The sequence below is a fragment of the Hoplias malabaricus genome, chromosome 3 (assembly GCF_029633855.1).
Source record: "Hoplias malabaricus isolate fHopMal1 chromosome 3, fHopMal1.hap1, whole genome shotgun sequence".
Classification (NCBI taxonomy): domain Eukaryota; kingdom Metazoa; phylum Chordata; class Actinopteri; order Characiformes; family Erythrinidae; genus Hoplias; species Hoplias malabaricus.
The window spans coordinates 66,282,919-66,302,036 of record NC_089802.1 but is presented as its reverse complement, the minus strand read 5'-3'; the positions used below and the strand labels follow the sequence as shown (position 1 = coordinate 66,302,036).

General features: G+C 41.0%; 1 protein-coding gene across 3 annotated transcripts in view; it reads left to right on the top strand.

Moving 5' to 3' along the window:
• Positions 1–19,118, top strand: part of ptprfa (protein tyrosine phosphatase receptor type Fa) — a 490,757-nt gene that overhangs the window by 390,404 nt on the left and 81,235 nt on the right. The window lies entirely within an intron of this gene.

Here is a 19,118-nt window from a genome sequence, read left to right as displayed (position 1 = left end):
TGGGAGCTGCGAATGTGTATGTAACCGAGTGTAATGATTTTGTGTGTGTGTGTGTGTGTGTTTATGGCTGCTGTGTCCTTGTCTGAGGGAAGAGAAGTGGCTCTGCTCTGGCTGTTGCTCTGCAGATACATTGGCTTGAGCTCATCGCTCTCTCAGGCACTAAAAAGCAGAGTAAATGTGAGATTGGTCCAGGAGCGAATGCTGCATTTTATCACACACCCACACTTGCCGTAAAGACCCCCACACTCCTGCCGTAAAGACCCTCACACAGTCATTCACACCAGAATATGCAGCCTGATATTGTTCCTGCTCAATCTTATTAATGAACATTTATTCATTCATTCATTCATTTATTCATTCATTATCTTATCATCTAACTGCTTATCCAGTTCAGGGTCGCGGTGGGTCCAGACCCTACCTGGAATCATTAGGCGCAAGGCGGGAATACACCCTGGAGGGGGCACCAGTCCTTCACAGGGCAACACACACACACACACACACACATTCACTCACACACTTACACCTACGGACACTTTTGAGTCGCCAATCCACCTGCAACGTGTGTTTTTGGACTGTGGGAGGAAACCGGAGCACCCGGAGGAAACCCACGCGGACACAGGGAGAACACACCAACTCCTCACAGACAGTCACCCGGAGCGGGAATCGAACCCACAACCTCCAGGTCCCTGGAGCTGTGCGACGGCTGTGCCACCGTGCCGCCCCCAGTGTATACAGTGTTGTATATTGTTTCTAGTCGAACTACTAAAGGAATAGAGTTTTGATGGGGTCAGCCTTGGAAACCATTTGAGAAACAATTTGAGATTTAATGCAGTGGTCTATATATAAGAAAAACAGTCTTCCTTAAGAGAATGTCTTCTATGCATTTAAGACCACAGGATGCACCATGAAAAGCTCTATAAGCTCTATTAGAAGAATAGTGTATAATAATGCATAGTGTTTGAGCTTTTTTTTTGTCATGTTAAGATTATGTAGATTAGGGGAGGTGAGTTTGCTTTAGTGATTTATATAGGACTTAACGGTTGGATTATTAGATTGAAGGAAATAGAAATGAGGGACTGCAGAGATTTAGAGTTTGTACATGTATTGACCTAGCTTCTAGAATTGTTAAATATCTATTATGTTATATTACATCTTGTCCCTATAAGCTGCCTGTTTTATGGGAAGAACTTTTGCATGATTAAAGGGATCTTTGCATCATTAAGGGGTTCTTCAGATTGATGGAGAATGTGCTGTATGTGGCTGTCTGTGTTAGCAAAAGGGTTTTTATCTATTCTTACGATGTCAAGTTACAATATAAGAACCGTTTTTGGTGCCATACAGAACCCTTTATATATAGAACCATTTCCATCAGTCAGAAGAAATGCTTCATAATGCAAAGAACCCTTTAATCAGGCTAAATGTCCTTAGAGTGTTCAGGGTTCTGTATTGTACCATTTTCTTGACTAAAGAACCTTTGTAGAAGCATATTTTTTAAATGTGCAGAAAATGATGAGGCTGTAGTAGACAGAGTATACTCCCTATTCATCCCTTAACTTTACTGGATGAGAAGGTGTCTGCAGAGTCTCAGATTTTGTGAGTTTTAATAATAATAAAGCACTAAAACACCATTTTGGGAGCTAATCAGTGAAACAATAACACCTTTACGAGCCAAAAGAGGGTTTGGTTGTGGATTTATAGAGTCAAAGGGCGTTGCTGTTTTGGCAGTTAATACTCAAACTGAGATTTTAGTCATGTGTATAAATAAAAAGTAATTTACTGCACCTTCTTAACACAAGTTCATAGAATATGGGCCAAATAAAGCAAGAATCAGCAGGTGAGGGCAATATTGGCCATTATTGTTTGTAGGGCACTGGCTGATGTTGTCAGAATGGGGGCTTATGGTGTGTGGAAAATTGGTATTGGCTTTGGTAGTGAGCGCCAGAGGCTTTTGTTTTTGTATTTGAGGGGTCGACTGAACTGTTTGTGTGTGTGTGTGTGTGTGTGTGTGTGTGTGTGTGTGTGTGAGGGTCTCTGAAGCATGTCTGATCTGATAAGAGATGTGGAGATGTTGTCAGATGCTGATGTGCGTCTCCCCCAACACTGGGGATGGTGTGTTTTCTGACCGGTTCACTGAGAGAGAGGGAGAGATAAAGAGAGAGAAAAAACATAGAGGGTCTTGGCGTAGGAGGAGAGCGATCTGCTAAAAACACAAGCCTCGGCACCCACAACCCACATGGTGCACAGAATATAAAACAGAGACACTGCCCAAGGTTCTGTCAGGGGTGCGTGTGTCCAAGGGTTTTTTTTTTTTATTTATCTTCCACAGATTAATATCTGTGTATGACTAAACAGGGTTAAATTACATATTACAGTGGACACCAATTGTCCCGTTACCCTGACTTGATCAATGCCAGTAAGATCAGCTGATATATATATATACATATTTGTATATATCCTGTGCGTTCCAGTAAATGTACATTTTACAGTGTGCAAAGCCTCAGTGAATGCACCAAATAAACCCTTTTCCAAATAAAGAGTTGATAAGATTTTAGGCTGTAAAACTAAAAATGGGCTACCACTAGGTGGCGCTGTCTCTTTCTCCAGCACTGGCTTTCAGAGGCTGCACAGAACAACACCCTGTAGGTGGGGCTGTGACTCCATTGGCTGATGCTGTAAATGATGGACAGGTATCTCTGGCTGCTGATTGGCTAAATAAACTTGATGACCAATAAGAAGCTTATTTACTGTGTATGAGCTGTGGGGTATCTGCCCCTCTCTAATCTCAAAAATACAGAACACAGTTGGTCCCATATCAGTCCAATGTGTTTTTGTTCGAAGTTTCCAGTTCCACATTAAAAGTTGCACAATTGCTTCTCCATTTAAGGTGGCCCCACACCTCCTAAAACAACAACTCCACCTAGCAGTAGCTTGTTCGCCTGAAGGCCACATTTCTGGATAAGGCTGCGTTTGTGTGTGAATGCAACCTGCCCGCCTCATGTAGCTTATAGCAGCAAAGAGGCTGTTTTCCAAAGCAAACAGAAGCTTTATCTTCAAGATTGAGTAACTTTAAACTCTGAAACAACTGGAGTACATCCAAAGTGTGTTTATTCACAGCACATATCCGTGGTGAGGTAGCCTTTTGTTTTAACAAAACATGACGAATTACGACGTGGGACACACATGGTGTTCAACCAAAAAGTGCCATGTCTCTTTGTAGTTATGCTCGAAGAAGAAATCAGTAAAATATCAGAGCTATCAGCAGTGAACACAAGCATGATGTTCTTCGCATCACGGAAAACAGGAGAGTGATTTGATCCACAAATGCACATTCAACACTTTATAAATAAATAATAAATTCAACACAGTGATTTTATAAATATTTGCATTGTAAATTTAAACAAATGTATTTATTTTTCGCCTTAAATTATGATATACCCATGAAAACCAAAAACATGTATTCATGCATTTAACTGTATTTGTACAAACTGCAGACAGATATATTACAGAAATATATATATGTACAGAAATATTGTGAATAGTGAAACATATTATTGACGTGTGTTTAATTGGTGAATGAACATTTGTCAAGTATTTTGAGACTAATCTCTCTCCATACATCTGTAGCTCTGCGTACACGGGTAGCCCCCTTTCACCCTGTTCTTAAATGGTCAGGACCACCACAGAGCAGCTATGATTTGGCTGCTGAATCATTCTCAACGCTGCAGTGACACAGACATAGTGGTAGTGCCGTGCTGGGGACATCCCTTGGAAATTGACTTAATAATTCATGTTAGCGAATTAATAATTTACGGGAATGACTTAATAAACAGGGCAGTGAAATGATTTATTAATGCGTGGGAACCACTTCAGGAGGTATGGGAAGAACATAATAAGGCATTCCATCTCCCATTCTACATACAAACACAAACATGGGATGGATTTAAAGTTTAGAATCTGTGCCTTTAATCAAATTTAGCCTCGTTTCTATGAGCAACAACTGAGGAACCAGTTTATGCAAAAAGGATGTGTCTCAATACAAGGAATAATAATTTAAAAATAAGTGACAATGATATAGAAATATGAAAATAATTATAAAAGTGCCATTTCTTAAAAAAAGATCACTTACGGTATAAACATATATTCCATATGCATACAGTTCTCTCTCTCTCTCTCTCTCTCTCTCTCACACACACTGTCTACCTGAAAGAGGAGAGGGCAGTAATTTGCCTCTAACATGACTCTCTACAATAACAAGAGTGTATTGAGCGATGGCGTGAATACCGCACACATTCCTCCATGACAGACCAGACACCACCATTTTTTTGTGGTGTGCTAGGGCAAATATGTCAAAAATGATGAAATATGATGATGCTTTTTTGTGTAGTTAAATTGTCATATCACTCTACTCTGTGTTTTTCTGAGACTTTCTCTCCACTTTGGAAGGCTAGGAGCCTCTATTTACAGAACAGCTGCACCTCCCAAAACACAGACATACAGACATATATTGAGAAATGGAGTCTAGAAACAAGAAGGTGCACAGCAAATCCACCAATGTTAAGTCAACATGAGTAGTGTTAAATTAACACACTGAGTGTTTAAAGGTAACACTCTAACAGACTCTGTGTTATTTTAAATCTAATAATGTGTTCATAAAGTTATGGTCGATATGTGTACGCTCTCTCATTTTCAGTTGCTTTTTAATATTTAATAATTCTCTAAAGTGTCACATTTGACAGTGAAAGCCACTGTCCTGAAGCAGCTTTACCACAATGTAGCTATAGCTCCACTGCAGTTAACATCATATATTAACTGAACTGAACAAATAAACAAAATCAAACCACCAACAAACACAATGTCAAGAGGGTACTTAGTGGAGGTCTCAAAAGAGCCCCAGGATTATTGGGAGTTCTGTTTAGTAGCTAGTGCCAAAGATGAGGTCAGCAACTTGTACTCTGGACTTAACTGACTCATGACTCAACTCGAGCTTGGAGCTTAAAACTCATGAGATTTCAGTCGGTGAAAACAAACATGAACAGCTGAGGGCTGCCAAACTTAATGGAGTAAATAGGTCTAACCCTTCATTTTAAGTTCTTTTTAAGTTTAAGTTCTTATATGTGACTTTGCCTTTCAGTTCTTCTGCAGTTCAGCTCAGTCATTACTTCTGTACTGTTCTCCTGCAATCACATCACCGTTTAATGGACACGTCTGTGAAAAAGAGAAAAGGAAAAAGTGTGCAGGCAAAGAACTTTCAAAAGGTAATCATTGGTGTCAAATGAAAAACACGTATCTCCATTTTGTAGAGATTTTTAGTTTACTCCATCATTTGAAAACAGCAGCTGTCCTTCACATTGTGTAAAAATGTCATGATGAATGGACCAATAAAAATGCTCCAAATTTACTTGAAATAAAACCTTTATACTTTGACATCTACTTATTTTTTCTTTCTTTTGTAAAGTTACTGTATTTTGGAGATACTTGTTTTTCATTAGACAGCGATGAAATACTCCATAAGCACATGATGAAAAATCACTAAGACATAGCCAGACTCTAGAGGGCAATCTCACAAAAATATGAGGAAGACACACTGAGACAAACCAAGACTTTGAAGTAAATATTGCTAAGAGTATGGGGACGGAACACTGATAAGAACAAAGGCTGAAAGGGAAAACCTCTCTAAGTATATGAAAAAAAAGCACCAAGAGGAACGAAGATCCAAAAGAAAAATACTCCCTAATAACATAAGGAAGGACACTGAGGGGAATCAAGGTTCAGAATAAAAACCTCAGTAAAGGTGTGATGAAGAAACACTTAGTACGAAAAATCAAAGGGAAGCCACTCACCTCCGGGCAGTAGCGGGCAATCAGTTAAAGGAAGATGTAAAAAAAATATCATGTTTTAGATACTAAGGCATTGTTTTCAGAGTAATTTCTCAAAGGCTTTAATCATGTTTAGGCCATACATAATTCGGGATGAGTTATAGAGCCAGCAGCTGTCACATATATCAGCCTTATCTTAGAGCTGATGACAGCACAACTTTTTTTTAATACAGAATTCACCTTTATTTGGCAAATGAAAGCATTCATTGTGAAGGAACAATCAGTCATTTTTCCAATTATTCTTCTTTAGGTTATGAAACCCCTCATTTTGCTGACACACAAGTTGTGTCCCAATTGCAAACTTAATACGAATGCTTTCTAGTGTTTTAGTATGTAGTATGTAGTATAGCTTCAAGTGGCCAAGTTTAGTATTGTATTTAGTAGTATACTTACAATATCCACAGTACATAGGTAGAACATGTTTGAGTATGCTAACGATGGACACTATTGTCCCGCAATCCAACGAGAAAGGTAAAAGGAAGGAGGTTCTTGTATCTGGAAAATGTTCACTTAGCCTGCCTAACTCACACTTTTATGGTTAGTATATAGTATATACAGGGGGTCCTCGACTTACGACGTTGATCCGTTCCTACGTCGCGTCGTAAACCGATTTTCGGTGTAAGTCGGAACATACGTACATATTGTACGTAAATAACATACTGTAAGCACTTATCCTATCCTAACACCTATCCTCCTCGGTCCCGAGCCGCATAACCGTGTATTCTTCCGCCGCGCACACCAATCACGAAGTTCGCGTTACGATGTTTACGGCGCAAAACCGCTTAAGTCGAAACAAGGCTTTATACAGTAAATGGGAGATGTGTTGTAACCACAAAATATCGTAACTCGGGACTGACGTAACCCGAGGACCTCCTGTACTGTAAAGTATTAGTATGAAGTACACAAATGGGTCGCAGCCATAGCCACAGATATCGTTTACTAAAAATGGCCGCTCCCGGTGTGGGACACAATCTATGGAGAATAAACTAGTTCATTCTGGATTGCAAAGAAATTTGATAGAAAAATATAAAAATTAAATTTACTCACTCATTTATTAATGTTTTGCTCATTGTTGGTGGTAATAATTAATTATTATTGCTCTTAGTGAAAAAGCTAATTCATATACTTTATACAACTTGAGAATGTCCAGATTCAGTGGCTGGCCCTTTAAATGAGAATGAGCCAGTGCCCACCCCACCCCCAAGCATGCAGCAGCAAGAACCAGGCGAGCAGAAGACATAGTTTATGGTCATGCTAATTTCTCTTATTTTTCCATCCTTGTTGTGTTTTTTTACACTTTTTTAAGCCTGCCTTTGCACTCTTGCATGAAAAGCACTGTGATTGGAAATAAATTGATAGGGGGCAGTACATTTCTTTTGATTCACGTTATTACGTAATAAGTGGAGCCAGATCTGAACAGCTCATTGGATGCCATGCTTTCAGAATGTGGCAACCCACAGAAAATTAAATGTGTTGTCTTGTTTCATAGTTTGTGATTTGGAAGTGGCTTCAGATACAGCATTTATTTCCCCATAATTTTTAATATGTTCCCTAAATATGTTCCCATATGTTCCCTAAATATGCTCTTGCTTGTGTGGCTTTTGACATGGTTTGACATACTGTTATCTCTAAAATAGACATAATATTAAAAAAATAAAAACAGCCAACATTATTTATCCATCTTTATAGAAACTGCATTAGAAAGTCTATCAGAGAGTTCTTATCTTGGCACAGTTTGCGGCAAGTGGGTGAAGAATTTGGCATGCAGTTTTGCTAAGTGCTAAGGGCTATAAGCTTCCATTACTCCTTAGACACATTAGCATTTTAGTGCCAGCGCAAAACTAAAGAAGCAAACTTTAGACACTCGACATGTCTTGGCTGATTGAATACGTTTGGGGTAAGGGGTGAAATTATGTAAATCTGATTTATAGCCAAACTATGGCTTTAATAAGAAATAAAAGTAGCGAGTCGGGACTCAAGCATAACTGGATTGTCTCAATATTGCTACCCTTCTCCCTGCTGTGAAATTATAAGCTGGCAATACTTCACCTACCCAAATCACTCTGACATAATTGTTTCTTAGACGTTCAGCTGTTGAAATATTCATACAGAATGAATTGTAAAAGATTAGTGTGTGTGTATGTGTGTGTGTGCGTGTGTGTGTGTGTATGTCTGCGCGTGAATGTTTAATTCAGTTTCTCAGTTTGTCTTCATAAAGCGCTTACGGAAAGCTGCTCAGTGAATTGTGTTGAAGAAAATACACATTTTTATTTGTTCATTATTTAAACAATTACTTTTCACAATAATGGCATGTCTAAAACTGTATGTGTTCCTCCGCCCACCCTAGTCCTATTTGTTTGCAATCAAAAAGGGTTGTGTTATGTAAAATCTTACAAATGTTTGTTAAAGGACTTCAGGGGAAATACCATATGCACTGAATGTTAAGTACAGTATAAGGCCAAATGTTTTGGATGTCTGCTTGTCCAATATTTGTTCAGAAACAAAGGGTATTAACAGGGACTGTGACTCCTTTCCTGCAGTAACAGCTTATATTCTTCTATAAAGACTTAACAATAGATGTTGGCACATGGTTATGGGGATTTGAGTATATTCAGCTCCAAGAACATTAGTGAGGTCAGGTACTGATATTGGATCATTAGATCATAAACGCCACTCCAGCTCATCCCAAGGGTAAATGATGGCACTCCATTATTCCAGAGAACACACTTCCACTGCTCTACAAGAGAACACAGACAAATTCTGTAATGCATAGATTTTCCTCTGGTGATTTTGAACAGCACTTAGATTTCAATCATTCATTCATTGTAACCGCTTATCTAGTTCAGGGTCGTGGTGGGTCCAGAGCCTAACTGGAATCATTGGGCACAAGGCGGGAATACACCCTGGAGGGGCAGCCAGTCCTTCACAAGGCGACACACACTCACATATTCACTCACGCCTACGGACACTTTTTGAGTCGCCAGTACACCTACCAACTTGTGTTTTTGGACTGTGGCAGGAAATTGGAGCATCTGGAGGAAACCCACAAGGGCATGGGGAGAACACAACAGATAGTCATCTGGACATGGGTAGAACTCCTCACAGACAGTCACCCGGAGCAGAACTCGAACACACAACCCCAGATCCCTGGAGCGGTGTGACAGCGACACTACCTGCTGCACCACCGCATTATTAATATTATTTAAAGTCATTTGTCACACTCTGTAAGTGTGGTGCTTGTATTAAATGATACATTAATGTGTTTATTCATTCATTTAGTTCAAGGTTGCTGTGGGTCCGGAGCCTACCCGGAATCACTGGGCGCAAGACGGTGAACACACCCTGGAAGGGGCGCCAGTCCTTCACAGGGTGACACACACTCACATATATGGACACATTTGAATCGCCAGTCCACCTACCAACGTGTGTTTTTGGACTGTGGGAGGAAACCGGAGCACCCGGAGGAAACCCACGCAGACACAGGGAGAACACACCACACTCCTCACAGACAGTCACCCGGAGGAAACCCACGCAGACACAGGGAGAACACACCACACTCCTCACAGACAGTCACCCGGAGGAAACCCACGCAGACACAGGGAGAACACACCACACTCCTCACAGACAGTCACCCGGAGGAAACCCACACAGACACAGGGAGAACACACCACACTCCTTACAGACTGTTACCAGGAGGAAACCCACGCAGACACAGGGAGAACACACCACACTCCTCACAGACAGTCACCCGGAGGAAACCCACACAGACACAGGGAGAACACACCACACTCCTCACAGACAGTCACCCGGAGGAAACCCACGCAGACACAGGGAGAACACACCACACTCCTCACAGACAGTCACCCGGAGGAAACCCACACAGACACAGAGAGAACACACCACACTCCTCACAGACAGTCACCCGGAGGAAACCCACGCAGACACAGGGAGAACACACCACACTCCTCACAGACAGTCACCCGGAGGAAACCCACACAGACACATGGAGAACACACCACACTCCTCATAGACAGTCACACGGAGGAAACCCATGCAGACACAGGGAGAACACACCACAGTCCTCACAGACAGTCACCCGGAGGAAACCCACACAGACACAAGGAGAACACATCAACTCCTCACAGACAGTCACCCGGATCTGGACTTGAATCCACAACCTCCTGCTGCGCCACCGTGCCGCCCTATAATAGTGTTATTAGTTTTTATTCTAATATTAGGGGTTTTTGTTTATTTGTTTGTTTTTCAGCAAATAAGCTCTTGGTGATCAGATAAATAGCTTTTTAAATGTCATATGCTCAGGTACCTGAAAATTCTGCATAGTGCTGTCTATCTAATAGCATTATTTTGATGCGGTATGATGTGTGTTTGTGTGTGTGGTCAGTGCTGACACACGCAGGTCACCTGGATCACATCACACACACACACAGGTTACTCTGAGCTCTCTCGCCTTAGGGCTTTGATTTAACACTGTGAGCAGAATGAATGACAGCTACCTTACCACCAAAAACCAACAGGTTCAAAGGGGGGGTTGCCTGGAGTTCACACGCCATAACACTCGGGCAATACAATTCTCTCTCTCTCTCTCTCTGCCTGTGTGTTTGTGTGTGCTTTTACAGAGCTGCAGACTCCTTGTCTTTTATTTGCTGTTAGTCAGTGAGGTCATGGTGTAGAATATAAATGAATAGAAATGCTGCCCTTAACCCCATCAGTTCTTTGTGTGGCAGCAGTTGCTTGTAAAGCCTTCAGTTTAATCTAGGGGTGAATAACCATCAAGTGCAGGAGGAATAAATCCCTTTTATACATTCTAATCCTTTATTTGCTATGATCAGCCTGGAAATGCAGACCCTGACTACTCTTGTGCACTGAACCACTATAGCATCAGCTGGGCCTTGCAATTTAATAATAATATGCACGGTAACTTTGTCTAGACTTATATATCTCATGCATATATTAGTATATGTTTATGACATTGCAACTGCACAATGCACAGCCACTTTGTCTAAACCTTGTTCTATTCACATTGCTTAGCTTACAATAAATGTTGTGTATATTCTCATTTAAGTTGGCCATTGATTATTCAGTGGATGTAACTTGGTCGAATTAGACCTGTCTGCAGTGTACAGTCGCTTATCTGCATGTAATCCTTTTATCATCACTTGGGGAGACAGGGATAAACCCTTCTATAATATCATAACAAATATAGGAGGCTACACTTTAACCTGCAAAATGGTCCCTCCAGGCTCCCATTATTTAGCTATAACATGCTAATGCTAATGTTTTTTAAAGTTTGCATCTACACATAACCTGCATTCGCCATGCTCAGTGTCAAGTGTTGGCTAGAGGGGTGCTAAATGATAGAGCTCCATGCTGGTAACCTCATGTTTCACCATGAAGCATGTTTGAAAATAACAGAGGCATTTTGTAAGTGAGCACGGAAGGCAGTTATTGTTTAAAATAATTCTCCATTGTGCTGCAAGGTTATTTTATTTTTATTGTGAAACTGTACATAAGGGTTATCTTTGTAGAGAACTCTATTTTCCCAATAGAGATCCCTTCACCCCTCATTGCTCATTAGCAGCTCAACATAGTCACAGTATTTCACGCAGCAAGCCAGTGGTGCCCTGGTTCATTTGATAACAGTGAATAGATTTTTCTATTTATTTTTTTACATGGACAATATTTGATTTGATTATATCACCTGAAATTACCTTAGTTGTTTCTGCTGAGGAAGTGGCTAGCTAGGGCTGGACAAAGAGGTTAAAAGAGACAGGACATTTGGCTTAGCTTAAAAGAGGTGTGTGTGTATGTGTGGAAGAGGAGTAAAATGTATTCCCTGAGCTAAAGCTGAATAAGCAGTAGTGCTCCAACCTCTGAAGGTGAAACTTAATCTCAACACACTGACAGACGTATTACAGCAGAGCAAGAGGAGAGCTAAAACACACACACACTGTTTTTCTGTGAATTGTGAGGACATTACATACACTTCCATCCACATCACAGAGACTTACCCTAATCTTAAATCTAAACCGAACACTGATATTAAATCATTCACATTAAAATAAATAATGATCTCAAAAATATGAGTGTGGGAACAGATATTTGTCCCCACACACACACACACACACACATGCATATCAAAACTCACAGTGAAGGGAGTTAGCCAGCAGGTTAGAGTGAAACCGTCACCGGTGTGTGTGGGTGTTTGCTTCTGATGCAGTGGTTGTATATCATAATACCTTTCATGTGACATTTACTCAAGCAACAGCAGCAAAAAGTACAACTACAAAACCCAGCTGTCCCTGTCTAAAATCACATACTAGCCCAGAAGCATGGCCTTATGGGATTTGTAGTGCTTTATTGGTACATCAATCACCCAGGCAGCACAAGACAGAGTGTAATCTCTCTCCAGTCCCAAACTGAAGGGGGATTTTGGGCGTGTTTTGGCAAGGGCATATCTGTCTTTGTTTGTGAGTTTGTGGTCGTGACTCAACTGTGGGATTTTTCCAAGCTTCAGGCAATTCAGGTTTTTATTTTATTCATAGAGGAAATGCATATGATATTTTTTTTCATAGTTAAGACACACGTTGTCTGAAGTTTGCTTGTCTTGGAGGCTAATGTAGGTATTAAGTAACAGAGCTATATACAACAGTGTTGCATGACACTTCTGTTACACTGTTACTGTCTATTATTTTCAAAACCTTTTTAATTGTTGTTCAACAAAGTTTATATTCCCTGATCTTCGTGTGTGTGTGTCAGTGGGATGAAGAGGAAATGGATTAACTGTGAGTAACTAAAATGTGTACTGGGTCATTTTGGGTTTTAGAAAGATGCGATTTGTCTTTCCCTGTTCCTTCCTTCCTCCCTTCCTAATTTTTTTTTTTTACTCATTTCCTTTTTTTTCTTTCTTCCTCTCTGATTTCCTTTCATACTTCCTACTTTTTTTGCATTCATTTAATCTATCCTTCCTACGTTCTTTCATTTCTACTTCCCTTCTTCCCTCTTTTCCTTCGTTCATCTTTCATACTTTTCTCATCCTTGTAACCTTCCTTTCATCCTTCCTTCCTAATTTTTGTCCTCCTTTCCTTTCTGCTTTATTTCATTCATTCATTCATTCATTCATTATCTGTAAGCGCTTATCCAGATCAGGGTCGCGGTGGGTCCAGAGCCTACCTGGAATCATTGGGCGCAAGGCGGGAACACACCCTGGAGGGGACGCCAGTCCTTCACAGGGCAACACAGACACACACACATTCACTCACACACTCACACCTACGAACACTTTTGAGTCGCCAATCCACCTACCAACGTGTGTTTTTGGACTGTGGGAGGAAACCGGAGCACCCGGAGGAAACCCACGTGGACACGGGGAGAACACACCAAACTCCTCACAGACAGTCACCTGGAGCAGGAATCGAACCCACAACCTCCAGGTCCCTGGAGCTGTGTGACTGCGACACTACCTGCTGCACCACCGTGCCGCCCTGCTTTATTTTTTTCTCTCTAATTTCCTTTTAATCATCCTTCCTTCTTTTTTCCTGCCTTCATTTCATCCTTCCTTTTTTAAATTCCTTCATTTCTGCCTGCCTCCGTTCATCGTTCATATGTACCTCATTCTTATATCCTTCCTTTTTTTGTCTTGCCTTCATTTCATCCATCCTTCCCAAACTCCTTCCTTTATTTCTGACCGCCTTCTGTAATTTCATTCTTCCTTCATATATCCCTCATTCTTATTGCCTTCCTTCCTTCCAGCCATGCATTTCTTCCTTCCTCTATTCCATCGATGTAAACTTACTTCTTACTTTCTCTGTCACTTCTTTCCTAATTTCTTCTGAATTATTTTTTTCTTTTTCTTCCTTCTTTCTTTCTTTCTTTTTTTCTTATTATTTTCCTTCCTCCTTTCACTCCTTTCCTCAGTCATTGTCCCAGCAGCATAGTGTGTGCTTTCTGCTTTGAAAGTCATTTGTGGTCTTGGGGTGGTTTGCAGTGTGCTGAGTGTGTGTTGGGTCGCTGCGGTCACTGACCTGGGTAAGAGTTCTGGAGTCTGAGTAAGTCCCGTGCCGAAGTGTCGCTATTGTTAGTGGTGTGGTAGTGTGTGTATATGTGTGTGTGTGTGTGAGAGAGAGAGAGAGAGAGAGAGAGCGAGAGAAAGAGAGAGTCCCCAGGTTGTAATACTAATTTCTCCAGCTGTGTGTGCAAGGTGAAAGCTGCTAAATTTTTAAATTCCTGTTGCTGTATTTCTTTTTCATTCTCTTGGTCTCACGCCCTGTTTCATTTCTAGCTCGGTCTCTGTCATTTTCTCTCTTTTCTAGCTGTCTGCCTCTCTTTGTCACTTACCCTCTTTTCAGTTTGTCTTTCTATCTCTACGACATCATCTCTGTTATGTTTATTTGTATCATTCTCATCTTCTATGTCTTTTCTTCACTGCGTAAGTCAAGCAATCTGCTCTCTCTCTTCTGTTTTTCTCTTGCTGACTTTACTTCTTTTCCTTTTTCTATCAGCTTTTCCTCTTCATCATCATTTTCATCCCTCTCTCGTTCTTTCTCTCTCTCTCACCCTCTGCCTCTGTGTCTCTGCTTCTCTCTCTCTCTCTGATCTGGAAGTTAATGAGACATGACTGTAATATCACTCCACCTAGATAAGGTTCTCTCTCTCTCTCTCTCTCTCTCTCTCTCTCTCTCTCTCTCTCTCTCTCTCTCTCTCTCTCTCTCTCAGAGTGGTGCTCATTTTTTAAAAATTGTCCACATCTCTATCTCTCCATCCTCCGTGTCTTAATGCCAGCCTCAGCCACCATGCTAGATTAGAGAGACTGTGTGGGGTGGGGTGGAATATAAGACCAATGCCGACGAAAGACAGGAGGGAAGAAAACACTCAGCACCAAAACACCAAAGAGAGATCCCCTACCATTAGAATAATGAGGCATTTAAAGAGAATTTAAAAGCTGAGGATAATTCACATTTCCCTCTCATCTCCTCCCCTCGACCTCAGAGTGCCCACCAACCGCTCGGGTTATAAAACTCAACTTTAATTAGAAGGGGAAGCCAGGCCTACTTCAGGAAATGGGAACTTATTCTTGGGAAAGTCAGAAATTATTATGATTATTAGGTTTTACATTACATTTCAATTTCTGTGTCCTTCTTTAGTGATGGGAACCCTTCCTCTAGGCTTATTACTATGCTTTTGAATCAGTTTATTTAAAAATGTCATTTAATTTAATTAATTAATTTATTTATTTTTTGCTCTGGTTCAATTGTAAATTGTAATACAGCCAAGACATGGCATACATTTCAAATACAATTTTACAGTACACAAATATTAAAGGAGAAATGTTTGTGGTTTAATAGCACTTGGTAATTCTGGGACAAAATGACCATGAAAATGGAAATGAGCAGGTAGCCCGAAACCATGTTCAAATTAAAGTACCATTCTTGAAATGAAATAAAGATTTACTTAGAATTAAGCCAAGGTAAAGCAGGTTTATTTATATGACATTATAAAGAATCTAACAGAAATATTAAATATTCAAATGTAAAAGTTTATCAAATAAAGAGCGGCACATGGTGTAACATCACCTCAGGTCACTGTCTGTGAGGAGTGTGGTGTGTTCTCCCTGTGTCTGCGTGGGTTTCCTCTGGGTGACTGTCTGTGAGGAGTGTGGTGTGTTCTCCCTGTGTCTGCGTGGGTTTCCTCCTGGTAACAGTCTGTAAGGAGTGTGGTGTGTTCTCCCTGTGTCTGTGTGGGTTTCCTCCGGGTGACTGTCTGTGAGGAGTGTGGTGTGTTCTCCCTGTGTCTGCATGGGTTTCCTCCAGGTGACTGTCTGTGAGGAGTGTGGTGTGTTCTCCCTGTGTCTGCGTGGGTTTCCTCCGGGTGACTGTCTGTGAGGAGTGTGGTGTGTTCTCCCTGTGTCTGCATGGGTTTCCTCCAGGTGACTGTCTGTGAGGTGTGTGGTGTGTTCTCCCTGTGTCTGCGTGGGTTTCCTCCAGGTGACTGTCTGTGAGGTGTGTGGTGTGTTCTCCCTGTGTCTGCGTGGGTTTCCTCCAGGTGACTGTCTGTGAGGAGTGTGGTGTGTTCTCCCTGTGTCTGCGTGGTTCCTTCAGGTGCTCTGGTTTCCTCCCGCTGTCCAAAAACACATGTTGGTACATGGATTGTCTGTGTGAAAACTGTTCAGTGAATGTGTGAGTATGGTACCACATCAATATCAAAAGTTGAGGACACAAAAAAAAAAAAAAAAAAACAGGTAGAAAATACAAATCTGTAAGTTTTAATATCTCACATGTGTAAATAGCCCTGTCGCAAGCGCAAATGTGAAGCTCGCAAGCACAGAGAGAGGAATTGGGATGCTCTGCGCACAAGGTGACGAACAGTCTGATACTTTTAGTGCACAAACCTGTCCTCACTGTCAGGATTGTGCCAGTTGCATTCTGAGTGGTTTTCTGTGCATCTTCGTATACACAATTCTAGCTTTTTTTTTTCGTACTGGCTGGTATTGGTGCAACGTGAATCGCCTCTTTCTACATTCATTCATTCATGTGACCGCTTATCCAATTCAGGGTCGCAGTGGGTCCAGAGCCTACTTGGAATCATTGGGCACAAGGCAGAAATACACCCTGGAGGGGGCGCCAGTCCTTCACAGGGCACTACAGACATACACACATTCGCTCACACACTCACACCTACGGACACTTTCGAGTCGCCAATCCACCTACCAACGTGTGTTTTTGGACTCTGGGAGGAAACCGGAGCACCCGGAGGAAACCCACGCGGACACGGGGAGAACACACCAACTCCTCACAGACAGTCACCCGGAGCGGGAATCGAACCCACAACCTCCAGGTCCCTGGAGCTGTGTGACTGCGACACTACCTGCTGCGCCACCGTGCTGCCGTCTCTTTCTACATGTCATGCCAAAACAGCAGATCTGGTCTTTTGCGTTTCATTCTTTTCTGACATTCCACATTTCTGCCAATGAGACACTATGAGTGACCTGATCATAATCTCACACTGTTTTTTTTATTCTCGAATGGTCTTTACACCATTTTACACCATCGATTTTAAACTTTCCCTCACACACCAAGCCCCTTTCCCTCCTACCGCTTTTGTGCTTGAGAGGATTTTCCACACTGGAATGTTGATATGGGAGGGGTTGTAACTGTTTGGGGGTTGGGTCTGGTGTGTTTCTATCAGTGAATGTTATTGGCTGATGTCTTTTGGTTCTGTGATTTCCCACCTCATACACTGCATATGGCCCGCCTGCTGGAGAAGCTATATGCGAGTGTGTGGTGTCCTGTGGTGTGTGTGTGTGTGTGTATTGCTCCAAAAAAGCTCATCGTTACCATTTCTTATGGAATGAATGGCAACCATAACAGGACTATTGTAAGGGTTCAGACAGGGGCCCAGTTGCCCACTAGGCCAACCCCAGCCACCAGATGGAGACATAGAGCCAACACACCTTAGTTAAGAGAAATCAGCAGCACCTGTTTCTCTCCTACTTAAGGAAAGCCAACACGCACCTCAGTGCTCAGTCTTAGGTTTCTCTTTTCAAGAGTGCCATACAAGCCTGGCTGGTAATTTTGGTAAAGTCACTGGAGTGTTCTTCTGGGTCTCTTTCCTGTGAAATCTTCTTGAGTCTTTTGTTCTTTGTTTATCTCTTTTATTAAAAAATAAATAAATAAAATAAAGTGTGTGTGTGTATATATATATATATATATATCTTAGATTTTTAAGCTTATTGCATTTCTTTTTTATCAAATCTTTTGGTTTGGCATCTTTGCCTATTTAGTTGTCTTTTCCTTATTTAATTTGGGAAGTTCATTTTCTTTTTTAAGTTATTTTTTTTTTTCTGGTTTTTCTGCACTTGAGTCTATTAATGAATTACTTCACTAGTAGCTCACTCAAGGTTCCTTGCTTTTAACCCATCACTGGGTAAGCTACTGGGAAAGTTACAACTACAATCTGAAGAAATGGGAGTACAGTTGGCTATCTGTTTATTCTGTTTAAAATCATCATCCATTGTTAAATAAGAAGCATATTAAGTCATAAATGCATGAAGTATGTGTTATTTATCTGTTTTATAAATTATGTAATATCCAATTATCCAGATCAGGGGGCTATCCAGAGCCTATCCTGGTTGTTTTGTTTTGCCTCGCAGTGTGAGACTCTGATAACATTTTGCATTTTGAAAGTGCAGTAAAACATTCACCAATTATGGGTCTAGGTCCAAAACCTAGTGTCTCTAGTGACTTAGAAGTAGAAATGTGCTTTGAACAGTGAAGTCAGCTGCTGCGTTTGCAAAACAGTGTAGTGTTTTACTTTTTGTTAAATATGTTCATCCATGTCAAGCTTAAGTTAAGGTTGGACCAATCAGATCACAAGGTTTCTTTAACCAATCAGAACACTGATTTGTTGCTATCACTCAGCTTTTGCTAGCTGTTAGTAAACGCCTCCAATTCTCTCTGTGTAAAGGTAACGCTATGATCCAATTGATTTGACCACATCCAAAATGAGATCTAAAGATTTCATTAGTTTTTGTTTTTTCTTCCCATTGTCCACCCGAGCAACCGTGACTATAAAGGAAACAAACATTTGCAGAAGGAGCTTGGACAGGACTATTCCCCACTCCCCTGTTTATCTTGAATGTGTTTGTCTTGTCTAAATAAGTCATAAAAAGTGAAAATAACTGCTAATATTAATGCTTCTTGTTTTTTTGTAAAATATTGAAATGACTCCTTGGGAAACTGGAAGGGAGTTATTTTGCTGTCAGTGTTGTACTGAAATAATCTCTGTGTTTGTTTTGAGGCATCTGATGTTGCCCCCCACAGAGCCCACAAACAGTGCTGTATTCATAAACTCATCATCGGATGTCTTCAGATCTTCCGTTCCTCATCTGGCTGTTATTTGTCACTGTTCCCAAATGTTTCCTGGGTTTTTAATCCCTCTTTTTTTCCTAAGACTAAAAAAAAAGTTTGTTTAAATGTCTGTGTCTAAAACTTGAAGTGTTTAAGAGTTTAAAATTGAAGGTTCTATATGCAGAGTAACGTAAACATGAGCTGCACAGTAGGTCGTAAGTAAATGTTTATTGTACACTACATGACCATGCCCTCCGTTTAGTTACTTTAAGGTGCATCCATTGTTGACACGTCTGTACGTGTAATCTGTAGTTTTGTGTAAAAACTTTTTAGATGCTTAGCATCTCATGTAACTATAATTTAACTTCCCCACCGACTC